Source organism: Anolis sagrei, chromosome 6, assembly GCF_037176765.1.
Source record: "Anolis sagrei isolate rAnoSag1 chromosome 6, rAnoSag1.mat, whole genome shotgun sequence".
NCBI classification, from domain to species: domain Eukaryota; kingdom Metazoa; phylum Chordata; class Lepidosauria; order Squamata; family Dactyloidae; genus Anolis; species Anolis sagrei.
The window spans coordinates 21,026,259-21,041,710 of record NC_090026.1 but is presented as its reverse complement, the minus strand read 5'-3'; the positions used below and the strand labels follow the sequence as shown (position 1 = coordinate 21,041,710).

Genomic DNA, 15,452 nt, shown 5'->3' with positions numbered 1-15,452 from the left:
GCTGGAGACCGTCTTGGTTTCGCAGTATCCTTTAAATAGCCCATTGAGCACCAAGCCCACATATCTGTGACTATCTGTTTAAAATATATTTATCTCTTTTAAAAAATATGGCAATATTGGGGATCTTCAGGCCGCGTGTCCAACTCTGAACCCCAGAAAGTCAAATTTAGCCCTCTGGGCTTTCCAAGAACAAGAGTCCCATTTTTCCATGATGCCATTATTGGGTGACTTCTCAACTTTTTATGACTTTCCCACTCACAGTAAAGGTTTAAGTGAAATACATTGCCACTGAAACTGATTTTGGCTGTCCAGTTAAAAGAGCATTATATGGTCAGTGTAGATCAGTGGTTCTCAACCATCATAATGTCACAACCCATTAATACATTTCCTCATGTTGTGGTGACCCCCAAACATAAAATTATTTTTGTCGCTACCTCATAACTGCAATGTTGCTACTGTTATGAATCATGTTGTAAATATCTGATGTGCAGGATGTCTTTCCATTCAATGGAAGAAATTTGATACAAATACCCGATATGCCCAAATCTGAATACTGGGGGGAGGGGGGGGGGTTGATTTTGTCATTTGTCAGTTGTAGTTGCTGGGATTTCTAGTTCACCTACTATCAAAGAGCATTCTGAACCTCACCAGTGATGGAATTGTACCAAACTTGGCACACAGAACTCCCATGATCAAGACAAAATATTTGAAGGGTTTGGTAGACATTGATCTTGGAGTTGTAGTTCACCTACATCCAGAGAACACTGCGGACTCAAACAATGATGGATCTGGACCAAACTTGGCACGAATACCAAATAAGCCCAAATGCGAACACTGGTGGAGTTTGGGGAAAATAGACATTGACATTTGGGAGTTGTAGATGCTGGGATTTATAGTTCATCTACAACCCAACTGCATTTGGAACCCCACCAACGATAGAATTGGGTCAAAGTTTCCACAAAGAACCCCCATAACCAACAGAAAATACCGATGGTCTATGGTGATACCTCTGACACCCCCTCATGACCCCCCCCCCCCAGGGGTTCTGACCTTCAGATTGAGAACACTGTAATTTACCAAGAAGAAAAGTTCTCAAGTAATGTCGAAGACTTTCATGGCTGGAATCACTGGGTTGCTGTAAGTTTTTCGCGCTGTATAGCCATATTCCAGAAGCATTATCTCCTGACGTTTCACCTGCATCTATGGCAGGTATCCTCAGAGGTTGTGAGAATGTCTGCCATAGATGCAGGTGAAATGTCAGGATGGAATGCTTCTGGAACATGGCCATACAGCACGAAAAACTTACAGCAACCCAGTTCTCAAGTAGCCTACTCACTGGTTTACTGCCTCTCCATTGGTAGATAATTTTGAAGAGTGTGTGTGTGTCTGTATTTAAATCTACAGGGGTAATCACAAATTGCATCCCATCACATGGATTCAGGAGTAGCACAACACATGACTCTATTCAGCCGCGTGTGGAAAACCATGCTTAAAGCAGCTCTCCAGTTTCAGTTTTCCAATCCCTGCTTCCTCCTTTGAAGCAAGGGAGGAAACCAAAAGCTCAGCAGAGCAAACCAAGCAAATCATTGGTTTAATCTGTATAATTTATTTATTAATCTTCCACATTACTGAAACTGATTTTTTCCAGAAATCACAGGTTTCTAGATTCCCTGCTAATGCAGCAGGTTGTCCTGAACTCACCCTCCTTTTTTTCTCCTTCACTTCACTTCATTCTCTCTCTCTCTCTTGTTTCTTGGATGAATGCACACTGACACTCCTTTCCTCAGAGGGTCTAGCAATGCGTTCCCAACCCCGGGGCCTATTTCCAACTTGTCCCTAGATTTCCTGTCAGTGTAAACTCCCCCCCCCCCCCTCCAATTTGCTCAACTGTTCTTCGCTGGGCTGTCACTTTGCAAGGGAGGAAATCAAAGAGAAAGAACGGAGGGGAAAGAAAAACAACTGTCCTGTTGGAGGGGGGACAGTGGGAATTGCAGCCCTTTACATCTGGAAAGTACCAGAAATTCAATGTTTCTACCATCCTGCAAGGAGAAAGTGTTTTGTGCTAGTAGGTGCTTTCTTAAATCCAGACTGGGGTGTTTATATATTGAACAAACATTATAAAGTGGGTTGCTGTGAGCTTTGCCATGCTCCAGAAGCATTCTCTCCTGACGTTTCACCTGCATCTATGGCAGGCATCCTCAGAGGGTGTGAGGTCTGTTGGAAACTAGGCAAGTGAGGTTTATATATCTGTGGAATAATGTCCAGAATGGAAGAAAGAACTGTCTGCTTGAGGCAAGTGTGAATGTTGCAATTGCCCACATTGATTGGCAATGAATGGATTTGCAGCTTCAATGCCTGGGTGGTTGTTCCCTGGGGGAATCCTTTGTTGGGAGGTTTTAGCTGGTCCTGACTGATTCTTGTCTGGAATTTCCCTGTTTTTTTTTTTTTTAGTGTTGCTCTTTATTTACTGTTATGATTTTAGAGTTTTTTTAAATACTGGTAGCCAAATTTTGTTCATTTTCATAGTTTCTTCCTTTCCGTTGAAATTGTCAACATATTTGTGGGTTGCAATAGCTTCTCTGTGTCGTTTCACAAGGTAGAGTGGTCCAGCTTTTCTGTGTTCTCAAATAATATGCTGTGTCCAGGTTGGTTCATCAGGTGCCCTGGCTGACTTCTCTGGTTGAATCAGTCTGCAGTGCCTTTCATGTTCCTTGATTTGTATTTGTGCAATGCTGCTACGTTTGGTGGTCCTTATGTAGACTTGTCCACAGCTGCATGGTACACGTTAGACTCCTGCAGAGGTGAGAGGATCCCTCTTGCCCTTTGCTGAATGTAGCATTTGTTGGATTTTCTTCACGGGTCTGTAGATAGTCTGTAAGTTGTGTTTTTTCATCAGCTTCCCTATGCGATCAGTGGTTCCCTTGATGTATGGTGAGAACACTTTTCTTCTGGGTGGATCTTCATCTTTACTCTCTTGGCTTGTTCTTGGTCTTGCAGCTCTTCCGATGTCTGTAGTGGAGTCTCCATTGGCCTGGAGAGCCCAGTTTAGGTGCTTCAGTTCACCTTGGAGGAGGCGGGGTTTGCAGATTGTTTTTGCACAGTCTGCCAGTGCTTTAGTTGTGCTTCTTTTTTTGACTTGGGTGATGGTTGGAGTTTGTAGGTATCTATCCATACAACCAGCCAGGCATTGAAGCTGCAAGGCCATTAAATGCTTATCAAGGTGGCCAATTGCAACATTCACATTTGCCTCAAGCAGACAAGAGTTCTTTCTCCCAGTCTGGACACTTCACAGATATGCAAACCTCACTTGCCTAGTTTCTAACAGACCCAACAACCTCTGAGGATGCCTGCCATAGATATGGGTTAAACATCAGGAGAGAATGCTCCTGGAACATTGCCAAACAGCCTGGAAAACTCACAGCAACTCAGTGATTCCAGCCATGAAAGCCTTCAACAACACATTATAAAATGGATTGAGTTTTAGACTAGGACTCTGGAGACCAGGGTTCAAATCCTTGCTCAGCTATGAAAACCCATTGGGTGTCCTTGGGCAAGTCAGACTATCTCAGCCTCAGAGGAAAGGAAAGGCAATAAATGGATCTTGCCAAGAATATCCTAGAACAGGGTTGGCATTAATTCTGAGACAACGTGAAGGTTCTTATAAACAAGAAATTGCTGAAACAGCAGCAACAATGGTTTGAATCAGGAGAAGGAACTAAATCCAGATCTCCCTTGTTGTGTGTGATTTGCCCAAAGTGATTCAGAGGGTTTCCATGGCTGAGCGGGGAACTGAACCCTCATTTCCAGAGTTATCGTCCAATGCTCATACCAAAACTAATATTTAAAAAGGTGATTTGTTGCCAGTGCTAATTACAATACTTACAAATAACTCATTGACGTATGCATTGCATTCTAGATCACTTTTCCATTATATTGATGGACCTTCCTCTACTTAAGAAATACCTGTGAGGATTCCTGCTTCTAAGTACACCCTTTAAGAGTAACTTTGCGAACCACCAACAAAATCAGACTTGCTCTACCAGTAAAGTAACTTCCCTAATTCCATTAATTACTCCCATATTCATTCCATTATCCACATTATGTAGTTAATGTAGTTCAATGCCATTTTAATTGCCTAGGCTCCATCCTATGGAATCCTGAAGTTTCTAGAATGATACTCAAAATACAGTGCTTTTCTATAGAGAATTCTAAGTACAGTATTTCTAAACTACAGATCCCACAGAAGGTTGAAGTAGTATTAATCTGATGCAACTCGATAGTGCAGATACAGTAGAGTCTCGCTTATCCGACCTTAGCTTATCAGACATTCCGTCTTATCCGACGCCCCCTTTTCCTCGAGCATTTCCCCTTCAATTATGGAACTCCGTCCCCAGGGATATTAGATCGTCCTCCTCCCTCCTGACATTCTGAAAGAAGATAAAAACTTGGCTTTTTGAGCAAGCTTTTGAGAATGCAGCATAATAGATAACATGGAACTATGAATAATGAACATGAAAAGACTAGACAACGCCTCTGAAAAACATTTTTAACAAGATGACACCAATGACTAAATCTTTTAATGGTTTTTATATGTGTTTGTTGATGGTTTTATTTATTTATTCAAGTAAGCATACATTTGCAGGTGTTTGTTGCATACAGTGCAATACTTTCTATCTATTAATATTCCATAATCATTAATCTGATAATATATTTCCTTTAAGGGGTCACAGTCTACTAGATATGTTGATGGTTTTTAATTGCTCTTTTATGAATGTATGGCATTGAATTTGTGCCAACCTGTAACCCACCTTGAGTCGCCGTATGGCTGAGAAAGGTGGGCTATAAATATTGTAAATAATAAATAAATAAATAAAAATTCAATTAAAGGAGTTCTCCCAACTCTCTCTCCATTCCTAATGTGAAAAGGGAAAGACAAGGAGGAGGAGGAGGAGGAGGGAGGAAGCAGGGAAAAGAGGCAGGACTGGAAGTGGAAGTGTCCTCCCTCCTTCCCTCTGTGATTTCCATGTTCTTCTTCCATATCCGGGCACTTCCTGTTGGGCCACTCTAGCCCCAAGGTGTTGCCTTGACTTAAGCCTTTGAGTCCCTCCTGTTAGTATTCTAGGTGTCTAGCGATGCGTTGGACGGGTAACACTAGGAGACTCCATATTTTCTGACATTTTTGTTTATCCGACATTCTGCCGGCCCGTTTATGTTGGATAAGCGAGACTCTACTGTAAATCCTCAGACATCCTGCAGAGAGAAGAGGAAATGATCAAGGGTCTGGAGAACAAGCCCTATGAGGAGCGGCTTAAGGAGCTGGGCATGTTTAGCCTGAAGAAGAGAAAGCTGAGAGGAGATATGATAGCCATGTATAAATATGTGAGAGGAAGCCACAGGGAGGAGGGAGCAAGCTTGTTTTCTGCTGCTTTGGAGACTAGGACGCGGAGCAATGGCTTCAAACTACAAGAGAGGAGATTCCATCTGAACATGAGGAAGAACTTCCTGACTGTGAGAGCCGTTCAGCAGTGGAACTCTCTGCCCCGGAGTGTGGTGGATGCTCCTTGTTTGGAAGCTTTTAAACAGAGGCTGGATGGCCATCTGTCAGGGGTGATTTGAATACAATGTTCCTGCTTCTTGGCAGGGGGTTGGACTGGATGTCCCATGAGGTCTCTTCCAACTCTTTGATTCCATGATTCTATGAAAGCTGTTGGACAAGACCAAAGTTCAGTCTAGTCCCACAGTAGACAAAAAGATGCTAGGCTACTGGTAGACCACAAGCAGGCTGTCAGGGCTGCAATAGCACCCACACTCCTAATTGGCATTTCCCCATTAAATAGCCCTTATGATAACTGGTAAGCACCAATGGTGTTATCTTCCATGACTTCTCCCCAGCTGTGGGGAATGGAAGCCCCAAGCATTGCTTTCAGACCATGTTGAAAAACATGAAGAGGTTCATTTTTAGAAAAATATCCCTGCAGGAAGGAAACATATAACCACAGCGGATGGCAATAGCCCAGGCGGGTTTGTTTTCCCCTTCTCCTCCGCCCTCCCCTCCCCACAAGAGACAGATGTCTGACCAGATTAGCAGCTCCAGTCGCTTCACCGGTGGGCGGCTCACTTTCATGATACACTGCGAAGTGTCAAAGAAGAAATGGGGAGAGGGAAGAGGAGAAACCCTTCCCCACAGCTGGGAACAGGCCTTGGCTCTGTGGCAAAAGGGGCTGCTGCACTCTAAATCTGTAGGGATTCTAATGTCAGACAACACCCCCATACCCTTCACTTGGGGTCCAATTTCAACATAAGCCATCATGGATCAGCCTGTTCCAAAAGATTCTGGAATAACAATGTAATGGAGCACATTGTTGTTACATTTTCAATTGGGATTCAAGAATCCCAATTGCCTGAATCCCATTAGTTAATCCCTACTAGACTGAATGAATTGATGAGTTAACATGTAAGTAAATTCAATCATAGAATCAGCAGGATTTTGGTTGTAAACCAGAAATGGGAATTATGTACATGTACTTGATGTCGTTGGACCAAGGGCAACTGTGACTCATGTATTAGAGGGGCAATGAATCCACTCCAGATTTTGGTTGGAGCTATTCAAGATCCTGAACCTAATTTGGTGGCTTTGAATAACAGAGTTGGAAGAGACCACAAAGGCCATCCAGTCCAACCTCCTGCCATGCAGCAGCAGACCATCAAAGCTGCTTTAAAGCCTGGATTAAAACCTGATATGGATCCACTACCCCCTTGACATGGGAGCCACCAGTGTTTTGAACTGGGATTTCCAGCATTCATCCACAATGACTTTAGTGATAAGTCTGATAGGATATGTAGTGTTTTGTTGTTTATTTGTCCAGTCGCTTCCAACTCTTTGCGACCTCATGGATCATTACAAACCAGAACTCCCTGTCAGCTGTCGCCACCCCCAGATCCTTCAAAGTCAAGCCAGTCACTTCAAGGATACCATCCATCCATCTTGCCCTTGGTCAGCCCCTCTTCCTTTTCCCTTCCATTTTCCCCAGCATCATTGTCTTCTCTAAGCTTTCCTTTCTTCTCATTATGTAGGCAAAGTACTTCAACTTTGTCTCTAATACCCTTCCCTCCAGCGAGCAGCCGGGCTTAGTTTCCTGGAGGATGGACTGGTTTGATCTTCTCGCGGTCCAAGGCACTCTCAGAATTTTCCTCCAACATCACAGTTCAAAAGTGTCTATCTTCCTTCACTTAGCCTTCCTTATGGTCCAGCTCTCTCATCCATAGGTTACTACAAGGAATACAATTGCTTTAACTATGCGGATCTTCGTTGCCAGTGTGATGCCTCTACTCTTCACTATTTTATTGAGATTGGTCATTGCTTTCCTCCCAAGAAGTAAACCTCTTCTGATTCCTTGATGCAGTCTGCGTCTGCAGTAATCTTTGCTCCTAAAAATACAATGTTTGTCACTACATGTTTTCTTCCTCTATTTGCCAGTTATCAATCAATCTGGTTGCCATAATCTTGGGTTTTTGATGTTTAACTGCAACCCAGATTTTGCACTTTCTTCTTTCACCTTGGTTAGAAGACTACTCAGCTCTTTGCTTTCAGCCATCAAAGTGATATCATCTGCATATCATCTGCATATCAATGTTGGCGGTGACCAGGAGTTTGCCTTTGTATAATTAAAACTTGTGTGTGCCAGCTGCACCCATACCTTGAGATGCATTATATGGCCATGGTAGTGCATACCTTAGTTACATCTCGTCTGGGCTACTGCAACATGCTGTACATGCGGCTGCCTTTAAAGATCACTTGGAAGTTTCAGCTGGTGCAGAGATCTGTGGCAAGGTTACTAACTGAAATGCCATACAGGGAGTGAACAACTCCCATGATATGGCAGCTCTACTGGCTCCCAGTTTGCTACCGGGTGAAATTTAAAGTGCTGGTTGTTAACTTTAAAACCCTAAACAGTTTGGGTCCAGACTACCTGAGCACCCGCCTCTCATCATGTGAATCTGCCTGGACACTGCATTCATCAAGCGAGGCCCTCCTCTTGGTCCCGCCCCATTTCTAAACCCGCTTGGTGGGAAAGAGAAAGAGGGGAAGGGCCTTTTTTGCAATTGCCCCCATCTTTTGGAACTGATTAAAATGGTGCCCACGCTCTCCTCTTTCAGAAAAGAATTAAACACTTTCTTATGCTCCCAGGCTTATGGAGACACTTGAATATCTGGCTGCTACACCATGAATCGTATATGGACAGGACCTTAATGATGGTTTTGGTTTTAATCTACCTATTGGGTTTTAAATCTGCTTTTAATTGTTGTTTTCATGTGTGTTTTATTCATTTGTTTCCATGATCAGTTACGATAAATTGTCATTTTGATTATCTGCATTTAATTTATTATGTATTTGTATTTTCACTGCATATTGAATGGCATTGAATGGCTGCCATTTATGTTGCAAGCCATTCCAAGTCCTCAAGGTTGACTTGGCTTATCCTGCATTTTCCAGGTAATCCATATAGAGGACATAATATGCAGGAACACACAGTCAAAGCTGCTTTAAATGCTAAATTAAAACCAGGTGTGGATCCACTGCCCCACTGATTCCTGAAGATATGCTACTGCTGAATTTGGAGGCTCTAGTCCGGGTATGGGCAAACTTCAGCCCTCCAGGTGATTTGGACTTTAGCTCCCACAATGCATAACAGCTGGTAGGAATTGAAGTCCAAATCACCTGGAGGGCCAAAGTTTGCCCATGTCGACTCTAGTCTAGGACCAAAGATCCCATGCAATTGAATGTTGTGTCCGTAGGTTCAGCACAGCAGTGCTCAGGACCACTAACAAGGAAAGCAGAAATAGGGAAAGTTACTTTTTTGGACAGCTCCCAGGATCTCCCAGGGAACCTGGCCAGTGCCTATGCTAATTGGAAAGTTCTGAGAACACTCCAAAAAGTACTTCTCTCAAAACCGTGCCCATAGGATCTGCATTGCCAAGGAAGTAGTAAAGAAAAGCAATTAGTAGTAAATGCTCTGCCCTCTCCAACCTATACATCATCCGCACACAGCTGGCAAGAGCATGCCATAAAACATGTCCCAAGCACAACTTCATCTCCTATTCTGTTCAGACAGATGAGCATGGATGCACATTTTGGGCCGGCTGCCCAGGAGACATCCCGAAATGTTTTTTGGCAATGGAGGAAGTGAATCAGAAGGAAGAAGAGGAACTTTCTGCCAAGCTGTGGCACACCAGACGGCATGGAGAGGTACCCCAAGATGGATGTGATAAAATAAATGTAGATGAAACAACCTTGACTCCTCCAAGTGTTCAGGACTACAAATGCCATCAGCCCTGGCCAAATACAAGAGACAATGGGGGCCAACCCAAACTGGGTGTCTAAATTTGTCCAAAAAAGGAAACTAGTGTGGGTTGCTGTACAGTGAGTTTTCCAGGCTGTACAGTCATGTTCCAGAGCATTCTCTCCTGACGTTTTGCCCACATCTATGGCCGGCATCCTCAGAGGTTGTGGGATCTGTTGGAAACTAGGCAAGTGGGGTTTATATATCTGTGGCATGTCCAGGGTGGGAGAAAAAACTCTTGTCTATTTGAGGCAAGTGTGAATGTTGAAAATGGCCACCTTGCAGCTTCAAAGCCTGGCTGGTTGCTATCTGGGAAATTCTTTGTTGGGAGATGTTAGCTGGCCCTGATTGATTCATGTCTGGAATTTTCCTGCTTTTTGAATGTCTCTCTTTATTCACTGTCCTGATTTTAAAAGCAATTGAACTCAACAGGCATGTGGACAATTTCAACAGGAATTTTTGCCTGCTTGAGACAACCATCATTATTAAATAGCATGGTTGTCTCAAGCAGGCAAAAGTTCCTGTTGAAATTGTCCACATGCTTGTTGAGTTCAATTGCTTTTAAAATCAGGACAGTGAATAAAGAGAGACACTCAAAAAGCAGGAAAATTCCAGACATGAATCAATCAGGGCCAGGTAACATCTCCCAACAAAGAATTTCCCAGTGAATAAAGAGAAACAAGTGTGAGTGTTTGTCCTTTGCTGATTGTAGAATTTGCTGAACGTAGCATCTGATGAACCAACTTGGACACAGCATATTATTTGAGAACAATTTGCACAAACAAACAACCAGAGAAGTCAGCCATAGCAAAGCACCTGATGAACCAACCTGGACACAGCATGTTATTTGAGAACACAGAAATGTTGGACCACTCTGACAACCACCATGTCAGGCTACACAGAAAAGCCATTTAAATCCACAAGTGTGTGGACAATTTCAACAGAAAGGAAGAAACCATGAAAATGAACAAAATTTGGCTACCAGTATTTAAAAAAACTCTAAAATCAGGACAGTAATTAAAGAGCAACACTCAAAAGCCAGCGGAATTCCAGGCTGGAAACAATCAGGGCCAGCTAACACCTCCAAACAAAGGCTTTCATGGCCAAAATCACTGGGTTGCTGTGAGTTTTATGGCTGTATGGACATGTTCCAGAGTCATTCTCTCCTGACAATTTCCCCACATCTAGGGAAGGCGTCCTCATAGGTTAAGGGGTCTGTTGGAAACTAGACAAGTGAAGTTTATATATCTGTTGAATGTCCAGGGTGGAAGAAAGAACTCTTTTCTGCTTGCGGCAGGTGTGAATGTTGCAATTGGCCATGTTGATTAGCATTTAATGGCCTTGCGGCTTCAAAGCCTGGCTGGTTGCTTCCTGGGGAATCCTTTGTTGGGAGGTGTTCAAAGCACCCCTTACAGATGGGCATCCAGCTTCCAAAGAAGGAGCCTCCACCACACTCTGGGTCAGAGAGTTCCACTGCTGAACAGCTCTCACAGTCAGGAAGTTCTTCTTAATGTTCAGATGGAATCTCCTTTCTTGTAGTTTGAAGCCATTGTTCCGTGTCCTAGTCTCCAGGGCAGCAGAAAACAAGCTTGCTCCCTCCTCCCTGTGACTTCCTATCACATATTTATACATGGCTATCATGTCTCCTCTCAGCCTTCTCTTCTTCAGGCTAAACATGCCCAGCTCTTTAAGCTGCTCCTCATAGGGCTTGTTCTCCCCTGCTTTTTGAGTATTTCTCTTTAAAAGCTAGCTAACACCTCACAACAAAGATTCCCCCAGGCAGCAACCAGTCAGGCTTTGAAGCTGCAAGTCCATTACATTCTAATCAGGGTAGCCAATGGCAACAGTTATACTTGCTTCAAGCAGTCAATAGTTCTTTCTCCCACCCTGGACATTCCACACTCAACGTCTGAGGATGCCTGCCATAGATGTGGGAGAAAAGTCGGGAGAAAATGCTTCATTTGCCATCAGTGATGATAAGATGAATTTTTCAGGAGTTTAGGTCTGATGCGTGCATTTGTGTGTGTGTGTGATGTATACGAGAAAGAAAGCGAGAGAGAGTTAAAGAGAGAGAATTAGGGAGGGAGAGAGGGATGTTGCTTTAAACTCCTATACATAATATGCCTCCCATACATATGATTAGGCCTGGAACATGATTAAATATGTAATCCCCAAAGAAGCCCAGCTTGAGAATCGCAGCATTGCCTATAGCTAAGTCCTTCCTGTCAACCCCCAACTTACCATTTTCTGTTTCAGAAGAGAAAAGTGGAGCTCTATCTGACGTTCTGGCCCCTTCCCCCAGCTCTAATCCACTCATTGCAGAAGCCTCTGGAAGCTTGTCCTAACCCTCTTCCCTATGCAATGTTGTTGCTTTTTTGAAAGAAAGCCTTGCAAAAGATCTGTTTTACAACCTTCACGCAAAACCCCTAAGGCTACCATCCTGTATCCCCTTGGTGTTGTTATGTACGTGCAAGTGAACCACAGCTTATGGAGACCCTATCATACGATTTTATCAAAATGGTTTTCTTTAGAGGTGGTTTGACCTTTCCTTCCTCTGAGGCTGAGAGAGTGTGGATTTGAACCCTGGTCTTCCAGCGTCTCAGTCCAACAATCAAACCATTTCACCACTGTCCGTCTTCCTGGACACAATTATATGGGATTCTGGGTGCATCTGCAATGTACAGTCAATGCAGTTTAATATCACTTTGGGTGCAGCAGGTTAAATCGCTGAGCTGCTGAACTTTCTGACCAAAAGGTTGGTGGCTTGAATCCAGGGAGTGGCACGAGCTCACGCTGTTAGGCCCAGCTCCTGACAACCTAGCAGTTCGAACACATGCAAGTGTAAGTAGATCAATAGGTACCGCTTCTGTGGGAAGGAAATGGCGCTCCTTGCAGTCATGACCTTGGAGGTGTCTATGGATAACACCGGCCCATTCAGCTTAGAAATGGAGATGAGCACCACTGCTCAGAATCAGAGATGACTAGAATTAATGTCAGGGGAAAACTTTACCTTTACTTTTACCACCACTTTAACTGCCATGGCTCAATGATATGGAATAATGGGATCTGTAGTTTGGTGACAAGAAGGCTAAAGACCTTGTAAAACTACACCAGATATTCTATAGTCTAGCACTCTAACCACTACACAACACTGTCTTCCTGGACACAATTATATGGGACTCAGGGTGTATCTACACTGTAGAGGTAATGCAGTTTAACACCACTTTAACTGCCGTGGCTCAATGCTGTGGAATAATGGGATCTGTAGATTGGTAAAGAGGAGGCTAAAGATCTTGTAAAACTACAACACCCAACATTCTATAGTCTACCACTCTAACCACTACACCACACTGTCTGTCCTCCTGGACACAATTATACTCAGGGTGCATCTGCATTGTGGAGTTAATGCAGTTTTACACCACTTTAACTGCCATGGCTCAATGCTATAGAATAATGGGATTTGTCATTTGGTAAAGAGAAGGCTAAAGACCTTATAAAACTACAATTCCCATGATTCTATAGTCTAGCGCTCTAACCATTGAACCACACTGGCTCTCTCCCTGTGCGGTTATATGAGACAAAGGGTGTGTCTACACTGTAGCGCTAATGCACTTTGACACCATTTCAATTGCTATAGTACAATGCTACGAAAGCTTGGGATCTGTAGTTTGGTGAGGCTCCACTCTTTGGCAGCAAAGGCTGAAGACCTTGTGAAACTACAGCTCTCACGAAACCACAACACTGTGTTGTGCTACTTAAAGTGGTGTCAGACTTCATTAATGCTACAGTGTAGACCAGGCATGGGCAAACTTCGGTCCATCCTTGGTACCATAACAAAAATATTTTCAAAACTAATCATGACCATTTCAACCACAAGCAATTTCCTATCCTTTTCACAATACCCCACATTTTAGCTGGCTGTCTCATTTTACCCAATGGTAGCGTGGACTCATAGCCATTCCTTTTCATTCCACACTGACTGCATTACATTTGCATTGTTTAATGGCGATTGAATGGGCAAGCCAAACTTTCCACACATGCTCAGAGGCTCTGCACATAACCTTAGCTGCAAACCTAGCCTTACGGTTAGGCACTGAAAGCAGTCCACAGATAAAGGATGTAGGGTTGCATCTATATTGTCACATTAATACAGTTTGACATCTCTTTAATTGCTATGGAATCACGGGAGGTGTAGTTTTGTACGGTCTTGAGCCTTCTCTGCCAAAAGGTGCTGGTTCCTCAATAATCTGCAGCTCCCATTATTCCATAGTGTTGAGAGTGATGTCAAACTGCATTCATTTGACAGTGTAGATGCATTTCGGGGTACACTACAAATCCCAACATGCTGGGGGTGGATGATGGCAGCTGAAGTTTAACAAGACCATCTGGGAAGGACATAGATTCCTCATCCCTGCACATCAAAACATGGAGAACGGTATAAGTTCCACCACAGCACCTCCAATGCAGGGGGATAATGGGAGCTGGAGTCTAACAAGAACATCTGGAGATAATACATATTCCTCAGCTTTCTTCTATTTCAAGATATGACCTATACAATAAGGGTACACTACAAGTTGCATCACAGTGTCAAAAGATTATTGGAGCTGAAATATAACAAGAACATCTTGGGGAGATTTAAGGCCCTTCCAGACAGGCCCTATATCCCAGGATCTGATTCCAGGTTTTCTGCTTTAACACGGATTATATGAGTCCACACTGCCAGATAATCTGGGATAAACAGAAAACCTGCAATCAGATCCTGGGGTATAGGACATGTCTAGAAGGTCCCTCTGATGCCTCATCTCTGCTCCATAAAACCCAGCTCAGATTTCAAGGTATGGTCCCATCTCATCACAGGCTGATGCTGGGAGATGATGGGAACCGAAGTCTCACAAGAACATATATCCCTCATCCCTGCTCTCTAGATGCAAAGCCCAGCTCAGATTTCAAGGTATGGTCCCATCTCACCAAAAGCCAATGCTGGAGATGATGGGAACCGAAGTCTAACAAGAATATATATTCCTCTTCCCTGTTCTCTAGATGCAAAGCCCAGCTCAGATTTCAAGGTATGGTCCCATCTCATCACAAGCCAATGCTGAGAGATGATGGGAACCAAAGTCTAACAAGAACATATATTTCTCTTCTCTGTTCTTTAGATGTAAAGCCCAGCTCAGATTTCATATCTGCTTGGTATAAAACTTCTGAAAGCTTCCTCAAAAATTGATCCCAGTCAAAGCAACCCAATTTTGCCTTCTCTTTTGGAGGACTCGGATGGGTTCTCCTCCCTTGGCCTCACCTGCCTCTGATTTCTGTCTTCTTGAAGCTACTCCCAGATGTTCTTTCTATGAGCTCTGAAGGTAAGAGCAAAATAGCAGGGATGGCATTGGCCACAATGTGCCGGAGATGTTGACAATCCAAGTCCAGCTCCGGGCAAAGCAGAGAAAGGAGGGGCGGGAGAGTCATGTGGCAAAGATGCCACACACACATCCACACTCACACACTCAGAGTAAATGCCTGGATGAGGATTGGGGCGGATGGCTTGGTGACGTAGCAGCATTCACACCAACTCTCCCCATCTTCCTTCGGAAAAACCATGGCAACCGAAGCAAGCCGAGCCTTTTTGGAGCTGTCCACCAGGGGAAGCAATCCACACGTACACACAACACACACAGCACATACTTTCTATCACACACACACATACATGCCAAACACACTTCCCGTTGTCCTTTCCCAAAGCAAGGTTGGCATCTCTCCCAACGCTGCAACAGGCACAGAGAACAATTCAACCCCAGAGCCAATTTTACTTCCTTTACAAATTGTATATTTATTTAGTTAGATAGTTATTCAAAATCTAGAGTAGCCCTAGTTTCCCATTTCTTTAAAGATGTGCATACATATGTATATGTGTATGTGTGTGCGTGTGTGTGAATACACACACACACACACACCACACACATATCCAGGGTGGGCTAAAAGTCACAAAGGGGTCTTATACATAATGTATGTGATGCTGTGGTATTGGGCACCATTTATCCGATTTGATTTCTTTACACATAATGTCAATGTATTTCCTATATATACAGTACTGTTCATTAGTGGTTCTCAACCTTC

At 43.5% G+C, this 15,452-nt stretch overlaps 1 protein-coding gene across 4 annotated transcripts in view; it reads right to left on the bottom strand.

The window, feature by feature from the left end:
• Positions 1-15,452, bottom strand: part of SYT5 (synaptotagmin 5) — a 51,476-nt gene that overhangs the window by 28,654 nt on the left and 7,370 nt on the right. For 2 of the 4 annotated variants that reach the window (XM_060780465.2, XM_067469885.1), the window contains exon 1: positions 14,638-14,792. The exons of the other annotated variants lie outside the window; for them this stretch is intronic. The gene's annotated coding sequence lies outside the window, so the exon portion shown is untranslated. Of the gene's footprint in view, positions 1-14,637; positions 14,793-15,452 lie in introns of those variants that run through there. 4 annotated transcript variants of the gene reach the window in all.